This window comes from Mugil cephalus, chromosome 17, assembly GCF_022458985.1.
Source record: "Mugil cephalus isolate CIBA_MC_2020 chromosome 17, CIBA_Mcephalus_1.1, whole genome shotgun sequence".
Lineage (NCBI taxonomy): Eukaryota > Metazoa > Chordata > Actinopteri > Mugiliformes > Mugilidae > Mugil > Mugil cephalus.
The window spans coordinates 23,748,461-23,770,973 of record NC_061786.1 but is presented as its reverse complement, the minus strand read 5'-3'; the positions used below and the strand labels follow the sequence as shown (position 1 = coordinate 23,770,973).

General features: G+C 43.0%; 1 protein-coding gene across 4 annotated transcripts in view; it reads left to right on the top strand.

Moving 5' to 3' along the window:
• Window positions 1–22,513, top strand: part of LOC125023688 (neuronal PAS domain-containing protein 3) — a 198,375-nt gene that overhangs the window by 133,760 nt on the left and 42,102 nt on the right. The gene's annotated exons all lie outside the window — the stretch shown is intronic.

Below are 22,513 nucleotides of genomic sequence, written 5' to 3'. Positions count from 1 at the left end.
TCTCGTGTCTCAGAGGAGACGAGTGAAATGTGTCAAATGTTAAAATGTGTCGTCACGAATGAATCAAGGAACTGGAGGATGATGATGATGATGATGAAGATGAAGTTAGTTAGTGACTAGTAACTAGTAGCAGACATGGTCACACTGGAGTCGGCTTCTTCCTCTTTCATTCTGTATCTTCCTCCTCTTCATCTTCTATATATTCTCTTTCCTCCTTTTTCTTTTTCCTTTGTCTTCTTCCTCCTCTTCTTATTCTTTCTTTTGGTGTTGTTTGTTCGGTCTTTGCCGTTAAAGCAGCAGCAGAAGAGTTGGTTTGTGACAGAGCTGAAGTTAATAAAGGTCATTCTCGGCTGAATCTGTGTGAATAAAACAGGATCCTGTTTGGTGATAAAATCAAATCAGCAGAAACGTTTGAAATGATCCAAACTGACCAGTAACAGAAGTAAAAGGCGACGTGTTGTGAACATCAGGCTCCTCAGACTCAAACTAAGAATATTCTCTCCTGTAAAGTGCGTCAGGAGCGTTAGAATCTCAGTAATGTGAAATAAAAAGGTCAATAATCAGTTTACTGAATTAAGGAGGAAGCTCCATCCCCCCATCACCCCCCCCCCCACCCCCCCCCCCCCCCCCCACCCATCACGGATTAATTCCTCCTCTAAGATTGATTGATGATTTCTATCAAATAATTGATTAATTGTGAAATCAGGTCCCTGAAGCTGCTGTGGCTCAGTTATCGTGTTCCCTCGGCTTTTATCACAGACTGGAGGAGGAAGTGGCACCGATTTAAAAAGGGGGGGGGGCATGTAATCCTACATGTGTACACAGAGTTCTTCAACCTCCATCCTCCTAATTGCTCTTCTTCCTCTTCTTCTCCTTTAATCACTTTTTTTGGCGTTAAAGGAAGGAAAATATATCGCTAATTATTTTTCAACTTTAATTATATCAGAGAAAATAAATGGCTGCAGGAGGAGGAGGAGGAGGAGGAGGAGGAGGAGGAGGACGGGTGTGGGGGCTTTAAGCCTTTTGACAAATTGACGAGGTTATGAATTCTCTGGCTCGTTGGGCCGCGGCTCAAACAATCTTCAGGCAGATTTATGTGGAAAGAGGATTTCTGAGGCTTTGAGTCGTCTCGTCGGGACGTGTCCGGCCAATCAAACGAGACGTTAATGGAGTCATTAACAAAGAGGGAAGCTGTAATTAAACCACCACGACCCAACGTATTATTTTATTTTTAAGAGGAAAACTTTCCCTTGTTTTTAATTTAAATTTCTTGGCACTGAAACGTTGACGAGCTGAAGTTTAATCCTGAAACTGAAATAATGAACAGTTCAACTGGTTCAGTTCATGAGTGAATCACTCGTTTTCTAAAGGATCTGAACTTTAAAGTCACTTCATCTTCCAGGACCTTCCACTTTCATCACTTCATCTTCCAGGACCTTCCACTTTCATCACTTCATCTTCCAGGACCTTCCACCTTCATCACTTCATCTTCCAGGACCTTCCACTTTCATCACTTCATCTTCCAGGACCTTCCACCATCATTTTACACAGACTTTATCTGAGAGTGAAACTTAGAAAAATCTTCTCCTCCTTTAGGACCTTCCATCCTTCCTTCCTTCCTTCTTCCCTTCCTTCCTTCCTTCCTTTGTTGTTGTGTGTCTCCTCTTTGTTGTGCGGGTTGTGGACATGAAGCAGGTGGTTGTGTTGTGTTGTGTTGTGTTGTAGATTGTGTGTCTGTGCAGCACCCTGTTGATCCACAGTGTCAGAGTTGTGCGTTAGTGTTAGTGTGTGTGTGTGTGTGTGTGTGTGTGTGTGTGTGTGTGTGTGTGTGTGTGTGTGTGTGTGTGTGTGATGGCTGCAGCTGCCTCTCACTGATCTAATTGAGACGTGTGTGTGTGTGTTGATGTTAATGTGTTACAGTGTGTGTGTGTGTTGATGTTAATGTGTTACAGTGTGTGTGTGTGTGTTGATGTTAATGTGTGTGTGTGTGTGTGTGTGTGTTACAGTGTGTGTGTGTGTGTGTGTGTGTAGCAGATGGCTGTGTGTCCTCTGCCTGATGGTCCAGAGGAAAATAATAACCAGCTCGTCCCCGGCCAGAACCAAATTAGTCTCTGGATCCGGGCCCCGATTCGCCCCCACGTGGTTCCACGCCAGCCCCCCCTCTATACCGGCCCCCCCTCCACACACACACACACACACACACACACACACTAACACACACACACACACTAACACACACAGCCTGTCTCCATGTCGGACGTCCGTGTCTTTGACGTGAGGCCTCAGAACCAGGAACCAGAACCAGGAAGTAGAAAGAACCAGGATTTAACTGGAGGTTGATTCATTAAACCTCAGCTCAGATTAAAATAGATATAAACAGAGAGAACTCTCTCCTCCTCCTTCACTCTGACGTTCAACACTTAGTCGTCGTTTCTCTAAATACAGACGAGTAATGAGAATAAAAACAATATATTAAATTAAAATTAAAATCTGAACCAACAAAAAGCTGCAGGTGGAAACATGACGCGTGTAAATAATGTGTGAGCACCTGATTAATAATAGATAAATAAAATTAATAAGTTAATTTTATTTATCTATTAATAAAAACAACATAAATGGTTTATTGAGGCTTTAAATCGTTTACACAGAATAATGTTCAGAATAATGAGGATTCAGTTCGTCTGAAGCCTAATGTGTATTACTGTGTTACTGTGTGTCACTGTGTGTGTCACTGTGTGTGTTACTGTGTGTTACTGTGTGTGTCACTGTGTGTGTCACTGTGTGTGTCACTGTGTGTGTCACTGTGTGTGTTACTGTGTGTTACTGTGTGTGTCACTGTGTGTGTCACTGTGTGTGTCACTGTGTGTTACTGTGTGTGTCACTGTGTGTTACTGTGTGTGTCACTGTGTGTTACTGTGTCACTGTGTGTTACTGTGTGTGTTACTGTGTGTGTCACTGTGTGTGTTAATGTGTGTTACTGTGTGTTACTGTGTCACTGTGTGTTACTGTGTTACTGTGTGTGTTACTGTGTGTTACTGTGTGTTACTGTGTGTGTTACTGTGTGTGTTACTGTGTCACTGTGTGTTACTGTGTGTGTGTCACTGTGTGTGTTACTGTGTGTTACTGTGTGTTACTGTGTGTGTGTTACTGTGTGTGTTACTGTGTCACTGTGTGTGTCACTGTGTGTGTTAATGTGTGTCACTGTGTGTGTTAATGTGTGTTACTGTGTGTGTTACTGTGTGTGTTACTGTGTCACTGTGTCACTGTGTGTGTGTCACTGTGTCACTGTGTGTGTTAATGTGTGTTACTGTGTGTTACTGTGTGTGTCACTGTGTCACTGTGTCACTGTGTGTGTGTCACTGTGTGTGTCACTGTGTGTGTTAATGTGTGTGTCACTGTGTGTGTCACTGTGTGTGTTACTGTGTGTTACTGTGTGTTAATGTGTGTGTTACTGTGTCACTGTGTGTGTCACTGTGTGTGTCACTGTGTGTGTGTTACTGTGTGTGTGTTACTGTGTGTGTCACTGTGTGTGTCACTGTGTGTGTGTTACTGTGTGTTAATGTGTGTGTTACTGTGTCACTGTGTGTGTCACTGTGTGTGTGTTACTGTGTGTGTCACTGTGTGTGTCACTGTGTGTGTCACTGTGTGTGTGTTACTGTGTGTTAATGTGTGTGTTACTGTGTCACTGTGTGTGTCACTGTGTGTGTCACTGTGTGTGTCACTGTGTGTGTGTTACTGTGTGTGTCACTGTGTGTGTCACTGTGTGTGTCACTGTGTGTGTGTTACTGTGTGTGTCACTGTGTGTGTCACTGTGTGTGTCACTGTGTGTGTGTTACTGTGTGTGTGTCACTGTGTGTGTCACTGTGTGTGTCACTGTGTGTGTGTTACTGTGTGTGTGTTACTGTGTGTGTCACTGTGTGTGTCACTGTGTGTGTGTCACTGTGTGTTACTGTGTGTGTCACTGTGTGTGTCACTGTGTGTGTCACTGTGTGTGTGTTACTGTGTGTGTTACGTGTTTACTGTGTGTGTACTGTGTGGTGTTACTGGTTACTGTGTGTGTTACGTGTGTGTCGTGACTGTGTGTTACTGTGTGTGTTTACGTGTTGTCACGTGTGTTGTGTCACTGTGTGTGTGTTACTGTGTGTGTGTCACTGTGTGTGTCACTGTGTGTGTCACTGTGTGTGTGTTACTGTGTGTGTGTTACTGTGTGTGTCACTGTGTGTGTCACTGTGTGTTACTGTGTGTTGCTGTGTGTGTTACTGTGTGTGTGTCACTGTGTGTGTTAATGTGTGTGTCACTGTGTTACTGTGTGTGTTAATGTGTGTGTCACTGTGTTACTGTGTGTGTTGCTGTGTGTGTTACTGTGCCCCCCCCCCCCCCTTCCCCCGTGTGAGTGAATTCTCAGTGTGATTTTTTTTTCAGACGTGTGATTTATATTTATTTACTTTATTTCCTGGTTCTCGTTGTATTTGAGTCATTTATGTTAAAATGATGAAACTTTCCTGCAACCGTTGACATTCAGTGAATCTGTTTCACTCGTCTCTAACTTCCTCCTTTTTGCATTTATTCATTTATTCTGTGTTTCTGTGTAGTCGACAGATTCAGTAAATCAGATCAAATGTTTCCACGTCCTCCCGACCTCGTCCAGCTCCACCAATTAAAACGTCTTCCTAAGATTTGACTCGTCCTTAAAAGTTAAACTCTTCACCTAAAACATTAAAACACTTTCCCTCCATGAAAAATACATTAAAGCACAATAAATAAAGCTTCTGGACACGTGTTCAATTCTTATCTCACACATTATTTCTGCATTAATTTAAATAATAAAATATTCTGCAGTGGAGTGGTTACCTGTGGTCACCTGGTTTCTCTGAGAACATCCATAAAATATGACACATAAATATTAATATTTACTTAATAAGCTCAACTTAAACATTTTGAGGGTTTTCTTCTGCCCCCTGGTGGATTTAACCAGCACCTCAACTCAGTAGCTTTTGGCTACGTTTCCAATATGGCCGCCTCCATGGACTCTCCAGTTTATAAAGATTAACATCCTAAAATAATAACAATGGCCAAAGTATTTTTTTGACATAATTATTTTTAAGAATAAATACATATTATATATTATAAATAAATATAATCAATATTTGGTTAATTTTTTTGTGTTTTCTGAAAAATCTGAAAAAATACTAATATTTTAAGAGGATGTTGGTTTGATGTTTAATTTCTGTCTTTTGTGATGCTGAGTTTTCTAAAATGACATATAGATTTATATTTAGCTCAGACGTTAGTTTTCCAGCTCATCTTTGTTTGAACTCAGACCAAGAGAAAAATGGATTCATGTTTTCAGTAAACGACTAAAAGCCTGACAGATAAAATATGATCGAAAACTCACAAAATAGATATTTCAGACTTCGTGCATCAGGTTTGGAGTTTTCCCAACGTACTACATCCTGTTTGGAGAAGAAGAAGAAGAAATATAATAATAATAATAATAATAGTAATAACAGTAATAATAGTGTGTATAGCAGGTACACGTGGTCCTTAAGATGCTTTAAGGTGGAGTCAAAAAAAGAAGAAATTAAATTTCTTGTTTCTCTCTACCTTCTCTTCCATCTCCTCCTCTTCCTCGCGGTGTGTTTGAGAGGTTTCCATTTGCATGAGGTCAAAGAGGGGCATTCTGGGAGATGGAGGAGGGAGGAGGTGGGGATGAAGATGTGGAGGAGGAGGAGGAGGAAGGTCACAGTTAATTGAGCCACCCAGTGAACTTCTTCTTCTCTCTCTCGTTCATAATTGATGGCGCTGAGTCCTGAGCTGAGAGACATCGCTCTGATAAAATAATATCAATAATAATTATAGCAGGAGGAGCCAGGGAGGGAGGGAGGGGGAGAAAAAAGAGGAGGTAAACGTAAAGGATTGACGGGTGGAGGAAGGTTAAAGGAAGAAAAGAGGACAAGAAACCTAAGAAGGAAAGAAAGTAAGGAAGTTATGAGTGAAAAGACGAGTGGGAGGCAGGAGACTGACAGGAGGTCACCTGGACTTTAGTGCTGACCGGTCGTCATGGCGACGCACCGGGGTGGATGATGGGATGCAGGAAACGGAGAGAGGGAATGAGAGTCTCTGTGGATACAGACACAAAGAACGTTTGAGGTTTTTATTTTCTGACTGAGTTGGTCTTTAATGGAGAGTTAATGTTCACTGGCCACTTTATTAGGAACAGCAGAGGAGTCATTCTCATCCGCCTTTTAATCAGGAAACACACAAGAAACTAGAAAAACATTCAAATAAAATAAATATCATCAAGAGGAAAGTGATTTCTAATAATTCATAAACTAATAGTTCATCAAGGATGTTTTTAGAAACTATTTTGTGGATTTATAACAAAAACATTAATTCTTTAAATTAAATAAATCCAGTTTGTAAAATGTGTTTCATTTTTAATTTGAGCTGTTATTCATGTTTAATGAGTTTAAAGCTGTTTGAACGTCACATCTTCCTCAGCTCATTGTTATTTAGACTGAATGGAGCCGAAACATTAGGTACATCAGGAAAAACAAACCCCGGCCTCTCAACATGAAAACCCGGTAAAATCAAGGTCTCTCTCTGTCATTTACCTTTTCTCTGCTGTACCTAATAAAGTGTCCAGTCTTCTGTGTTCCTCTAGAAGACTGACCTCTCCCTCTTCTTTTTCTTCTCCTTCTCCTCTAAAGAAAAGGAAGAAGTGCTTGTACTGTCCTTGTGATGGTTTTAGTTTCCGACAGACTTGTAAATAAATAAATAAGCAGCTAAAGATCATCGTTAGCTGCAGCGACGCCGATTGAGGCGTCCGTTAGTCGTAACCATGGTAACAGGAGTCCCCTAATGTGCCGCCTGAAGCTAACCGAGCGTTAGCCTAGCATGGAGTGAGCTGGTGCTGGGGCCGTTCATCCATATGCATGGAGCGTCTAGACGCTGGGCTTCTACAGGCTCCATTGAAATGGATGAAGCTGCAGCGCGAGGTCAGAGGTCAAGCTCCGCCCGCACGGCGAGGATTTAAAGTCAGGAGACGCTTTCATCCATTAGAGAGACGGACGGACGGACGGAGGAGACGCGGGGACGCTGAAGGACGGCCTCTCTCTCTCTGCTGGTTATTCAGCATCTTCTTCTTCTTCTCACGCATTAGAGGCGAGTCGAGGTTCTGACCCGACCGACCTGTTCCACCTGAAAAACACATGGACATGACGGCGTCAGAGCAGAGACGCCTTCTCAGGGACCCTGAACCTGAACCTGAACCACAGTCTAAAGTTTTCATTTCAACAGCAGAGAAAAGTGGAACCGTCCACGGTTCCTCTGCTGGTTTATGGGACATTATAGTTACAGTTTAATAACCAACACACTTCTTATGGTTTAACTGTGTCCCAGCTCTGATCCTGGTGATAGAAACGTCTAAATGATGGTTTCCATGGCAGCACATCTGATGAATGAATGAATGAATGAGTGAATGAATGAATGAATGAGTGAATGAATGATCATTGTTGTGGAAACAATGAAAAGCCAAGCGTGACCCGTCAGTGCAACATTAAAATAAATAAATAAATAATTTAGACCTGGTGATATTCAGGGTTTATTTTAACAAATCAGTCCAGTGGTGAATTAATCTGTTCCTCCAGAAATATTATTTAATGTTTTAAGTCCTCGTCTGGTCTTATTGGTCTGGTCTGGTCCGGTCTTAATGTTCTGGTCGGGTCTGGTCCGGTCCGGTCTTAATGTTCTGGTCTGGTCTGGTCTTATTGTTCTGGTCTGTTCTGGTCCGGTCTGAACTGGTCTGGTCTGGTCCGGTCCGGTCTTAATGTTCTGGTCTGGTCCGGTCTTATTATTCTGGTCTGGTCTGGTCTGGTCTTATTGTTCTGGTCTGTTCTGGTCTTATTGTTCTGGTCTGAACTGGTCTGGTCTGGTCTGGTCTGGTCCGGTCTGGTCTGGTCTTATTGTTCTGGTCTGGTCTGGTCTGGTCTTGTCCGGTCCGGTCTGGTCTGGTCCGGTCTGGTCTGGTCTTGTTGGTCTGGTCTGGTCTGGTCTGGTCTGGTCTGGTCTTATTGGTCTGGTCTGGTCCGGTCTGGTCTGGTCTTGTTGTTCTGGTCTGGTCTGGTCCGGTCTGGTCTTATTGTTGTTCTGGTCTGGTCTGGTCCGGTCTGGTCTGGTCTTATTGGTCTGGTCTGGTCCGGTCTGGTCTGGTCCGGTCTTGGGGCGGATCAGTCCCAGATGAGGTGAAGCATCAGACTGAACCAGGTTATTGATGTTTTAGTTGTTGCTCCAGATTCAGATGTGAATAATAGTTCTCGTTAACACGTCATTAATGCGTCTGTTTCCTCCTCTCTCCTCTCTCCTCCTCCTCTCCTCTCTCCCTCCTTTGTCCTCCCTTCTTCTCCTCCCTCCCTCCCTCTCTTTCTCTTCTTCTCTTCTTTATCCTCGTCTCTACTCTCACTCCTCATCCTCTGGTTCTCTCCTCCTCCTCCTCCTCCTCCTCCTCCTCCTCCTCCTCCTCGGGTTCAGATTTACGAGCGGCCGTTACTTTGATGCCAGTGAAGCTGTAAAAAGATCAGCGTCGCCATCAGAGACCAGAATTGATGCTTGTTTTTAAGTGAGAGGAGAGAAAGACGACATCAGACACAACTGGTACAAACAGAACTCAGTCTGAGTCTGAATCAGCTGCAGCGCCACCATGTGGTCAATAGAATATGTCTCTGATGGATCTCTACCTACCACTGGACCAGAACCAGAACCACATGGAAGGAAGGAAGCTCCTCATATCTGCTCCTTCCTCATGCGGTTCTTCTTCTCCTCCTCCTCCTCCTTCTTTTTCTTCATCCTCCTGCTCCTCAACTTCTTCACACTTTTCATCTTCTTCTTTCTCCTCCTGCTCATTATCTTTTCTCCTTCACATTTGTCTTCTTCATTTTCTCCTCCTCCTTCTTATCCCTCGTCACCTCCTCACTCATCTCTGCTCCTCATCTTCTTTTCCTTTGTCTTCCCCTTCTTCTTCTTTTTCTTCTTCTCCTCCAGCTTCTTCTTTTACATTTTCACATCCTCCTCCTCCTCCTCCATGAGTCTTATTCCTAAGCAGAGGAGGAGGAGGAGGAAGAGGAGGAGGAGGAGGAGGAGTGTTTGTGTGTGCTCTCCTCTTGAATGATAATTGAGATGATTAAATGCAAATAAACAGATCGACGTGGAATCGTTTGCATCGACGAGGTTCAGATTGATTGACACTCGCCATCCGGGCGGCGTTCGGCCGATCGATGGGAAAACATATCGATCAGCAGGAGGTGAGAGGAGCTCCTCCGAGAGTTTAATGCAAAGAGTCGGTGGCCGGCCGGAGGAGGAGTGATTTGAATTTGAAGCTTCCTCCGGGGAGAGGAGGAGGCGGAGGAGGTGGAGGAGGAGGAGGAGGCGGAGGAGGTGGAGGAGGAGGAGGCGGCGGAGGAGGTGGAGGAGGAGGCGGAGGAGGAGGAGTTGGCGGCGTCCTTTAAGGACGTTCTGGTGTCAGACTCCGAAGGTTGGAGTCATTCGTGACCTCGGTCTCTGTTTAAAGACGAGACTCTGACGTTTCTGGAATCAAAGCTGGAAAAGTTAAAAAATAAATAACATGTTGTCGTGTTGGTTGGATCCTATAATGACTTTTATGACTTTTAACTGGTTCACTTCCGTTATGTGATATAAGTTTAAATAAAGCAGAATTAGAAGCTACAAACCTCAAACTTAACGTCCTCATATGAGGACGCAGGGTCTCAGGATAAGAGGCGTCCGTCTTCTTCAGTGGTTTCTTAAAGGACCGTAAGGAACCTAAATGAGCTGAAGGGGCTTCCAGGAGGAGCTCTTATTATTCCAGGAGGTCAGTGTTGGACCATGAGGCTCCTCCTCCACGAGGAGTTCTGTAAAACCTTCGGATGCTTTAACTCTCTGAGGATTCATTCAGCCTTTAGACGTCTTTACCTTTGTGAATGAATTAAGAGTTGATCGGATTCTTACTCTAAGCGCCGGGATCTCGTCCGTCTCCTTCATCTTTACCGAACTCTGAGAGCAGCGTCAGGATTTAACAGAAGCAAAGAGGACGAATTGATTTTGGAACTTTCTCAGCTTCAGACTGAACTCAGGCTTTAAATCAGGACCTTTCCTCTCTAATGACACGTTAACTCATTCTCTAATGCCTCACGTCGAGTCAACACATCAACACACACACAGTGATTAATTCACGTCTTCTGAACTCTGTGTTTCCAACTTTGCACATTCACCGACGCTCTAATGACACATGGGCTAATTTCCTAATGTCCCACAGAAACGTCTAGTTTACGCGGCGGCGTGACGGATTCTCCGACCATTACGGGCCTTTATTTACACTGGCTTTACAAATGAGCCCTAATTACTGGCTCCTAATGATGTGGTTGGGCGAGCGACGAGTGAGGGAGCTCTGCAGGGAGATAACGGAGGAGAGAGAGGGAGGGGAGGAAGGGGGGAGGAGGGAGGGAGGGAGGCGTTTGCTTGGAGGGTTTTTTGTAAATGTCAAGAGCAGAGAGTTGATGGCTTCATCAATCCTTTATCCCCCCGAAACACCTGGAGGAGGAGAGGAGAGTGGGAGGAGGGGGACATTAGTCTGGAGAGGAGGAGGAGGAGGAGAATAGGAGCGTAGGTCTGGGAGGAAGTAAGAGGATGGATGGAGGAAGGAGGTGATTAGATGAAACAGAGGAGGAGCAGGAGGAGGAGGAGGAGGTGCTTGGCTTCTGTTGGAGCTCCTTTAGCTTCGTAGCCTCCAGCTAACAGGTGATACTATAGATACACGGCAATGATGACTGATAACTTCCTGCTTCTCCAAAACCCATATCAGTGCTTCTTTTAATAGTCTGTGTACACACCTGATGGCTAAGCTAAGCTAAGCTAGGCTAGGCTAGGCTAAGCTAGGCTAGGCTTTATTTTCCATTCGAGTGCAGTCAATATAAAAACTAAAGGACTTTAGTTTCATGAAGCTTCTTCGTCTTTTGTCTGGTTGATGAAGACGTTGGTTGGATTCATCCTCTTTGTGTTCGATGATTAAACTTCAGGTGACTTATGAGGTTTGATGTGTTAAAGGCCAAACTCCTCCTCTGCTCCTTCTCTGCAACACATACACGGGATTTAAATGAGCCGACGCTGCAGCAACTAAAGGGAAAGTTACAGTTACAGAAATATACAGAAAGTGGCTAAATAAATAAATATCTTGTTAATTGTGTGTCCTTAAAAAGAAATGAAAATAAAAATTGCAGTAGAAATATGTTTGAGTCTGATTCTCTACGTTACCTCAGCGCGTTTTAGCGTTAGGTCAGAATTTAGGTCATTTTCTAACTTATTGCCTAATGAAATGTATTTGTATTTTAAATCATTTATTAGTTTTCTCGAGGGGACACGATGCTGGTGATTGTTATTATTATTATTATTATTTTGACACTAAATCACCTTTTAAAAGCTGCAGCTCTTTAATTTCCTCGTGTTTTATTTATTTCTGCTTTATGTTTCTATCCGTCTCATTCTGAAACACGTCGTTCGGCTCAAATCCTTCGCTACAGTCGCCATCAATTTATCTGTTTTCTGCATTTAAGGGGCAGGTACTTTCACCACAATCCTCCGGGGTTAGCGAGCGCACACACACACACACACACACACACAGACACAGACACAGACACACACACACACACACACACACACACACACACGTTGTGCTGACATGGCCCAGCATCTGCTCGGCAGCTCCACAATGACGCCCATTTGCACTTAAATGAGTGGATTTAAGTGGCGCGCCGCCATTACCACTCGGCCATATGTGATCCCAGTGTCTTTATCCTGCATTACACACTGAGGAGGATGAGAGGGTGATGAGACGGAGGGGCGGGGGTGAGGGGGTGAGGGGTGGAGGGGGAGGACGACAAGAGAGACGGGGGAGGGGGAGGGGGAGGGAGATTAGGACAGACAGCAGCCAGGAAAAAAGAGGTATAAAGAGAAAGAAATGGATCTGTAATGAGAAAGAGATGGAGGAAGACGTTAGAAGACAGAACACAGAGGGAGGATGTGAGGACGGGGGGTGAGGAGGGGTGAGGAGGGGTGAGGAGAGGAGGGGGTGAAACATTCTTCAGCTGTTAAACTGAAACTTGAAATATTTATCACAGTCCAACGAAGGACGACCTGTTAATCTGACAGACGTCTAATGCTGGACTCATGTCGAGGAGGTTTTTATGGACGATGTGAGGAGAAGCTCTGATACCGAGGAATGAATGAAGCCTCCTCCTCCCTCCTCATCCTCCTCCTCCTGGTTCTGGAGCTCAGTGTGGCGTCGCTGGTTGTCTCCATCTTGGCAGAACCTGAGTCAGAGATAAAACCAATGTCTGAGTTTCTCATAATAAAAGTTGACAGAGTGAAACCTGGTATAGAAGTTACTGTAGCATCAATCTCCTCCTCCTCCTCCTCCTCCTTCTCCTCCTCCTCCTCCGTCCTGGTTCTGAAGCTCAGTGTTGGTTTCCAGTTGCCTCCATCTTGGACACTTTCATTTTAAATTTGTATTTGAAGTCACTTCAATAATTGTTGATGGCAAAACCATTAGCATCACGAGCTAACACTTGCTACCGGCGCTGAAAACCTCCTGCTACCGTGTTACACTGTTTTCTCAACATAGTTTACTTTCTAATCCCGACGTTCTCCCGCTTCACTGAATAATTTGTTGAAATAAGAAGAAGATTTTAACTTTAACTTGGAAAACTTTGGTGGTTTGGCTCAAACTTGGTTCCCGCAGCCAGTCGCTCAGGTACAAGCGATAAAAAAGAATCTAATTTTTATTCAGACTCAGAGAGCCGGTCATATTTAAATCATAAATGTCATTACAGTTCACTTCTATCTATAATGAATCCAGCATCACGTGAAGATTAGCCCAATGTGTCGTCTTTTTTCCCGAGCAGACTCGTTAGCGGCGCCGCGATAACGCTGCTTAATTGTAATCATTATTTAGCTGCTTTGCCTTTTTTGCTGCAGCTTCGCTGAGTCTGATAAAAGTTTAATGAAAGATGGATGTCGCTCGGTTTCAGCTCTCAGAAGAACTGACACGTCACACGGGCTTTTCTCTTTCTCCTCAGGTTTTGGGGCTTTTAATTTAAACCTTTAACTTTCCTGCATTTCCCAGAATGCTTTTCAGCTGAGACACAAATATCTGAGTAACAAAAAGTATTTTAACTGAATTTAAGTCGTCCTGAATTCAAACGGCTACAATAAAATATAAAGAATAAAATAAAACTAATACAGTTTATTGTATTTTGAACTTTTCAAACATTTCTGCTGGTTTGGTTTATTTTTATCACAAAAGGATCCTTTTTAGTTTTTGTCTTAAAAACGGTTTCTGTTCGTATTCAGACAAAGATGAAGTAAAAAACTAACGTCTGTGTCTCTGAGCTGGTAAATATATATTCTATAGGTTAACACAGACATTTAATTATTATAAGACAAAAAACAATAAATACCAAGAGAACTGAAGATTCACATAAATATCTAAAAATCCTCTAATAAGGAACAAATTAATGCAGAATGTAATATTTTAGATAATCAGTTTAGTTAAATTTTCAGCATGGTTTTCCTCTAACGTAATGTGTAAAGTATAAAGTAATTATAGGTGCATTCATAAAGTAAATCTTCATATTAAATCAGTAACAATTTAGATTATATATTATTATTATTTATTTATTTTAAATACCAAAGATTTTCCATGCAACCAAACCTTAAAGTTCATGAATGCAGCCATTTTGGAAACAGCTGCCAACATCTAGTGACTGTAGTGCACGGATAAATCCACCAGGGTGCAGGTGACAAGAATTAACTACAACAACGTCTTTTTCTAAAGAAGTTTTGATCGTGTGGGCGGAGCAGAGATCCGAGAAACTCGTCCATCAAAAACAAGACTTAAATAAATATGTCGTTCATTTTAACACAATTTAATAAAGATTACACCACTAAGAAAGATGCTCTAGTCTCACAATGAACACATTTAAATAGTATATGAAATGAATAAATTATGAATAATATTGTATCCTCATCTAAAGGGGGTTTGATCCATGAATAAAAGGTTTTACTTTTAGTTTTCTGTGGACGTAGTCGCGCTCTCATTAACTCTGAGTCCCCGAGTGTGAGTGTCTTTATCAATCAATAGTGTTTTTAATGGAAGTCATGGAGGAGTGAGACGCCTCATGTTTCCTAATGAACAAATAAACTCCACAAAGCGCTGATGACTAGAGGAGAGAGATGAGATCAAATAACTTTACTCTTCACTGTACAGTCACACATCGCATGAAACTGGGAGGAAATCAAGAATCAAAACATGTTGGATAGTGATGCATTCGCCCCCCCGATCTCAGACCAGGTCCAGGACCAGGACCAGGACCAGGACCAGGTCCCACTACTAGCGCTTCTCAGTTAATATGTTGAAATTGACTTAATCATCTATTGAAACTTTTGCAAATTTCCTAAATAAGAATCAAATGAAGATTGAAACTATTATGAGTTCAGATGTTTTAAAATTAGCTTCTAAAGTGTCTGATGTTAGTCCCATGTTTCATCCTGTGGAGGGTTAGCGCTCAGGCTAACATGAAGCTAGAAGTCCTGTCTATGTGAGAGGAACCACACCAGGACAACATTCAGGATGTGATGCTAACAGCTGCTAATGGTTGCTAACACCCACTGAGAGCAGAACGTTACTGGAAATCTACCTGGTGCAGAAACACACTGATGGAGAGCAGCGCTGTTATGCTAGCTGCTAGCCTCACCATTAGCGTCACCATTAGCGTCACCATAGTCCCAGGCCCCGACCTGCAACCAACGTCAGACTAAACTCACTGGAATAGTTCAGATATTCAGCGGAACAGTTTAAGTTTTAATTCTTCTTCTTCTTCTTCTTTTGGGATTTTGTTGAAGTGGATCTGTTGGTCGTATCACTGCCCTCTGCAGGATGAAGTCTCTGTTCAGTTCATTTCCTCGTTCATTTTTAATGTTTGGTTGCGGGTGTTGGTTGTGAACGTATTTATTTGTTGTAAACCTTTGTATTCCATGAAGAATGACACAAACCAAAGCTTCTCTAAAGATCCTGCAGACACTAAACTCAGATCACTTAAACGAAGTCTTCCTGTGTTTGACCTACAGCTCGTAACCGTCCCTCAACCTAAATCCAACTTTAAATCATGTCCTCACGTCGTCTTTTCTGACAGGACGCAGACAGAAAAGAAGGAGGAGGAGAAACACGTCAAAATAAAATTGCTGCTCACAATTTGCGGCAGAGTTTGATTGGTGCAGGATTAGAGTTATCAGGTAGTGAGTCTGCAAGTGAGAATTAAAATCACGAAAAAAGAAAAACGCTCTCTGCAATTACTGCAAATCACTGGACGTCTCTGGACGTGAGACGGAAAGACAATGCTTTAACATGTTTTTACCTTCAGAGCCCTGTTCACTGTGGAGACGTAGAACTCAGACCAGAGAATAATCATCTCCGGTGACTCCTGGTCCAGTCCGTGGTTCTGCTGCCCGGGAATCCTCCTCTTTAACTGGACGGAGCATCGAGCTTCCTCTGGAACATCTGAGCTCCTTCATGGTTCCTTCATGTGTTGACTTTATGAATGAATACGATACGGTGAGATAAGAAGACAAGATAGGATACGATAAAGAATTAAAAGAGCTGAAATCGTTTCAAACTTGTTCTACTATTATTTTGTTCTATTAGAGCCTCAAACAAGTTTGCATCAAATTTGTGTTGTGTTTCCCTGTGTTGTTCATACAGTAGTTGCACCCTTTGCCTGGTGGAGTGGTTGTTTCAGATTGGACGGTCTGACTGTGGTCGATAGGCTTCTCTGTAACCGTTTAGTTGGTCTGCAGCTCAGTAGCTCAGACTTCCTTGTGCATCATGTGACATCTCGTCTGCAGCGAAACATGGGATAAGATGAGAATTTATTTATCCCTGTGGGGAAATTATGATGCTACAGCTGCAGGGAACAACAGAGCAACAAGAGAAACTATACAAAAAAGTAAATGCGTTATTTCCTCCCTGTGTGTTGACACGAACCGAAGGAATGAGGTCACATGGTCTCAGGCCGCCTCCACATGTGGACGCTTGCAGCCCAACGGCCCCGGACACATGTAGAAGGAAGTTGTTAGCGTAGCCGCAGCTAACTGTACCCGGGTGCAGTTAGCTGCAGAACGTCCTTTTTGTCCCCTGTCTGCACCCGTAGAGCTGAGATGTAGTTTAACTGTAATGGGCCGGCAGGGAGCGCGAGCAGATGGAGCATAAAACAAATGCAGCACACATCAGGGACCGGCTCCTGAGTGTGTTATTGGACGGCTCAGGTGTAAATTAGAAGCTGGTAGAGAGCTGGTGTGTGTCTGTGTGTGTGTGTCTGTCTGTGTGTGTGTGTGTGTGTGTGTGTCGTAGACGTGATCGATCATGGGTTAAACAGCTGCTTGTCAGAGCTCAAACACATAAAGAAGGAGATGCACGGTTTCATGTCCTCTTCTGTTTCTCTCTGGTTTCATTTCGTCGTCATGAGTCGATTTCTTTATTTTAGTGAGTTTACAGAACGGGTGAATTCTGAATGTGCATCTAAAGAGAATCCTGTGTCCTGGTGTCTGGATCTAAGAGCACACGTCTGCATCCGCCTCACATCATTTATCCTACACATTTCACGGTGGTTCTTTCCTCCTCCTCCTCCTCCATCATCTTCATCCTCATCCTCATCTCTCTGGGTTTGTACTGGGGAGGCAGCAGCGAACCCAACGCACCCGGGTGGAAAGAATCAGAGTTTACACAGCGGCGAGGTGGAGAAATTAAAGATGATTTATATATTTTATATTTTCTTTATCTGGAGGAGAATTCATTGCCTGGAGCAGGAGCTGTCAGCCAAGAATAATGACTAATGTCTGACTGATAACTGAGACACACACAGGTTCACAACACGCAACACATGCACAATGGAGAACACACGTTACACAACACGGTGAAGAGCACAAGAAGAGGTAGAGCACAGAATAGTATTCATTAAACAAACACACACCAGGTGGAGGCTCTTTTAGTGTGATGTTCGATACCATGGCTTCCTTTCCGATTCGATACCGTGTACAGATTGGTATCGGCGATACCGATACTTTGTGTAAATACAACTAACGTGTCTGGAGAACCTAAAAAAAGTAGCTTCATAAAGAACACAAACTTGCATCTTAATTGTGACTCTGTTCTCTCCTCTTCTGTCCTAAATGCCTCATATTCTGTGTTGTGATTTATCCTGAGGTGTTTCACATCATTTGGTGAAGACGTGTTTAGTCCATGTTTATATACAGTCTATGGAGGAGACGTGTTTAGTCCATATTTATATACGGTCTATGTAGAGACGTGTTTAGTCCATATTTATATACGGTCTATGTAGAAGACGTGTTGAGTCCATATTTATATACAGTCTATGTATAAGACGTGTTGAGTCCATATTTATATACAGTCTATGGAGGAGACGTGTTTAGTCCATATTTATATACAGTCTATGTAGGAGACGTGTTTAGTCCATGTTTATATACGGTCTATGTAGAGACGTGTTTAGTCCATATTTATATACGGTCTATGGAGACGTGTTTAGTCCATATTTATATACGGTCTATGTAGAGACGTGTTTAGTCCATATTTATATACGGTCTATGTAGAGACGTGTTTAGTCCATATTTATATACGGTCTATGGAGGAGACGTGTTTAGTCCATATTTATATACAGTCTATGTAGAGACGTGTTGAGTCCATATTTATATACAGTCTATGGAGGAGACGTGTTTAGTCCATATTTATATACAGTCTATGGAGGAGACGTGTTTAGTCCATATTTATATACGGTCTATGGAGGAGACGTGTTTAGTCCATATTTATATACAGTCTATGGAGGAGACGTGTTTAGTCCATATTTATATACGGTCTATGGAGAGACGTGTTTAGTCCATATTTATATACGGTCTATGGAGAGACGTGTTGAGTCCATATTTATATACAGTCTGTGCTCTGGCTCCAGAACAAACTTTCCTCCGGAAAACAATCGTATTTTTTTTATGTTTCTTGTTTCTCCACAACAACAGACGTGGTCTGAAGCTGCCGCTGACGTTTAGAGACACATAACGTATCTGTACAGTTATTCCCTCCGGTGTACAGTTCCTCCATGCATGCTGCAGGCTTCCAGACGTACACAAATCTAATTTCAGCGACGCACACACACACACATCTGCGTCTAAGGTAATAACCTCCCCGTGCCCCAATCCAGAAGAAATCAGCTGGAATGTGAAATTGAAAACAAACAGTCATTTCAGATAGTGAAGCCTCTCGGTCTGAAGCCACAGATCACATCCAGATATACAGTGGAGCTCATGTTCCCTAAATCCCTATCTAATAGACAACTCACACAACTCATACATAAGCATGAATGAGCCGGTCACACATTCCTGTTACTATTAAATACTGTCATCAGTCTGCTTACAACACACAACATATTATATCAGTAGAATAAGAATAATATAAGAATAAAACAAATGGAAATGACAGGCAGTTATGTTTATAATAACTAGACATGATGAAGCATCATAATGAATTCATCTCATAGACATTAGTTTATAAGTGTCTTATTCTGTGACGTCTTTAATTAATATATTTTCACACTGAGGATGAGTTTGCTCATTTATTTATTAAATATTTAAGTATTTACTGACCAGTTATTTAAATATATAAATGTACATTCATAAATCTGATTTTAAAAGTTGGTTCTGTGCATCAGCATCAGGGACTATTTTCAGCGGCGGATGAATCCGTGTGTGTGTTTCTGTTTCTATCTATATAAATAAATAAATAAATGTACCAGAGAGAGGAAATAAAAGAGGAGAGAGCAAGAGACAAAGAGAATCATTAATGGAAGTTAAAGAGTGAGAGGAAGGGGGAGGTAAAGGGGGGAGGTAGAGGGGGGAGGTAGGTAGAGGGGGGGGGTAGTTTGTGTTGTTCTTGTCAAGGTCAGAACTGAATGAGGAGATCCTGAGGGAAACTCCTCTGAGTGTGTTGTGACACGGCTCAGTGTTTCCCTGTGTGTTCTAACACTAGTGTGTGTGTCTGTGTGTGTGTGTCTGTGTGTGTGTGTGTGTGTCTGTCTGTGTGTGTGTGTGTGTGTGTGTGTGTGTGTGCATTAAAGCCCTGTAGGGTCTCACAACGAGATGCAGCGGCGCATTACAATCGCTGCTCAATTAATTGCCCCGTAGACACACACACTCACACACACACACACACACACACACACACACACACTAACACACTCACACACACTAACACACACACACACACACACGCTAACACACTCACACACACTAACACACACACACACACACACACACACACTCACACACAGACTAACACACTGACACACACTAACACACACACACACTCACACACACACACACTAACACACACACACACTAACACACTCACACACAGACACACACACACTGAAACAGTATCAACACGTGAACTGAAGACAAACACTTGTTTTATAGAAAATTAAAGACAAAGAGTTCCACTTCCTCCTTTCCTTCCCTCCTTTCCTTCCCTCCTTTCCTTCCTTCCTCTCCTCTGTTCACTCCTCTTTTCTCTTCCTTTCGTTCCTCCCCCCCTCCGTCTCCCCCCTCTCTCTCTCTTCTCCTCGTGTATTTTCTCGTCTTTGATGCGTCGGGTGATTTTAATCAGATGTTTGTCGTGTAAACAGACTCAGTGTGAAAGTCTCGTGGTTTTTAATCAGATGCTGAATTAAAGTCGTCTCCCTGCAGTTCATCACATCACTCGCTTCCTTTCTCTCTTCTGTCTTTCTGTCCTTCGCAGACGTTCGTCCGCCTTCACGCTGCTGCGTTGGCTTTGAATCTCAGTCTTCATTTATTATTTGCGTGTTGTAATGTCTGGTCTTTTCTATCTGACGCTGAATCCACCTGGTTCGCGTTTGAAACTGTTCCTGCTGATGTGGATCCTGATCCAGTCTGAGCCGAGGGACTGGAAGCGTTAACGTGTTTGATCTGACTCCAACCTCCAGCCTCGTGTCTTTGCTTCTGCCTCTCATCACAAATATCAAACGCTTCAGTCGACTGTTCGTTGATCTTCTTGCTTCCAGACAAGTTCGTGTTTTTGCATAATTCCTGAAAAGATGTTTTAATTTGACGTGTTTGATTAGTTGGAGTCTCGTTGAGTTCGTCGTAGAAATTCTTGGATGCGCGAGCGTTTGAAGAAATAAAGAGACGATGTCTCCTGCTCAGAAGAAAAGCCCTGCTGCTGTTTAAATGAGGAAGTGTTTGGTTGTCGTCGTGTTAGTGGATGATAAACCAACAAAGATGACTTTTATTCCTGCTCGCTGTGAACGAGCTCCTTCAGCTGAGGAATGTTGTGAGCGGCGCTGCAGCGTTAAAATGGCCGCTTACTGCCGGCCGTAAACGCTGCCGGAGAATGAATGGAGCATATTTATAATAAATACACTTTTATTACGGCTGCAGGCTCATATGTTAGCGCTTAGTGGAGAGAGGACGTCGCCTCGTCTCCCCTCTCGGTCTCTTCTCCTTCACATTTCACCCGTTCACTCAAACTTACGTCACTTTGCTCCAGAACTGTTCATATGATGAGAAAAAACAGATGTTTGACAGGACGGGAGGACAGAGCATCAGCAATATGACCAGATTTCACATTTAAAGAAGGAAAACAGAAAGAAAACAGACTCGTTTTAAAAAATGAATTAATGCAAAAATGTTTGGAAACTCTTTCCCAAAGTTTCAGGACGTACGACAGTCTAGTTATACACTGGAATGACAGTAAAGGCCAATTTAATGAGTTTATATTTCATTTGTTCCTGAACATCTGTGCTGCAGGTCAGTGAATAAGAACAGTTAAAGACGTGATGCTAGCAGCTCTGAGCTAAACGCTAATAGTCCATAAATTACAAATGTCCTTTTATTAACAGGCTAATATTCCAGGCGCAGTGTTTATGCACGTTTAACATCTTTTATTTAAGAGCACACTGAGGTAATTCATGTTCCCCTCAAACTAAGTAGTAGACGAGTGTTGAACTGGTGGTGGCGCTACATGAAAAATCAAAGCCACCAAAGATTCATCCTCTGGGGAAAATAAATGTCTGGTTGGCTTTTGTTTCTGTGCTGACTCTGCTACTAAAAGTCCTGCACAAAGAAAAAGTCAACATGTACGATGCTAACATGCTAACACTTTAGGTGCAGAGATTCCTGTGTTTTCCATCTTTAATTTAATGATGCAGATTCAAAGTGAAGCTGAGATGAAGCGTTTGGTCTCTCAGTAAAATGAGGCAGTGGCTGGTTTTGACCTGGTGGTGGCGCTGTGTGAAAAGCCAGAGAACCGTGTGTGGAACATGAAATGTCCAGTAGACGCGTTGAGACGAGTTCGAGCTGTGACCAGAATCTAATGTGATTGGTTCGTTTCCGTTTCTGCTGCTGAAACAAACGTTTGGTGAAAGTCACGCACAAAGAAAAGTGACGGCAACATTCACACACACACACACACACACACACACACACACACACACACACACACACACTCAGTGAACGTAACCTTGAGGCCTGTTTAAACTGTGTGTGTGTGTTCTTTAGCCCTCAGGGCCTTTCAGCCGGATGTGAGAGAGTTTAGCCTCCAGCACAAACACACACACACACACACACACACACACAGACACACACACACACACACACACACACACACACAGACACACACACACCTGGAGCTCTGGGCGAGTCATTAACACACCAAACAAATGAAATCTCCTCATAAAAGGAATAAGCAGCAGCGGACGCATTAGCATGAGAAACACGATAAAAGTGCTCCTCCATTGTGTCCTTATCTGCGTCCCATAATGCACTGGGAGGCGCGGGATCGGCCCCGACGCTCGGACGCACGACACGGAGCTTATCAGCGTCTGGGGCCTCGCTCCAAACGCTCAAAGACGCCCATTGTTGAGAGATTTGGGGAGAACAGAGCAGAGATCTGCAGGTCTCCAGAGAAACAGGCCGAGGAAGAAAGACAGAGACCAGGAAGTGATAAACGCTGAAAGGAGGACGGACAAACAAATCACAAACTTCTTCACATCCGTGTGTGTGAGTTTCATTTCTGAAGGAAAAAAAGCTTTTTTTCTGAACCGTGTTTGTGTCTCACAGTTTATTTGTCACCGGACGACGTGTAGTAAAAGCTTTTATGACCAAACTGTTAAAAGATCAAGAAAATACAGTAAAAATATAAGACGTATAAAATACGTAGTCACCGCGAGGCTCATATAAGAATCTACGGGATAAAGTGAGCAATCAAGAATATGTCCATAATATTATGACCACCGTCCTCATCAGAGAACGAGCCTGGCAGCTCGTCTCTTATATCTGACGTCCATGTTGTTATTGGCTTCATTTCTTCTCTGGTTCTGGATGCGGCTCA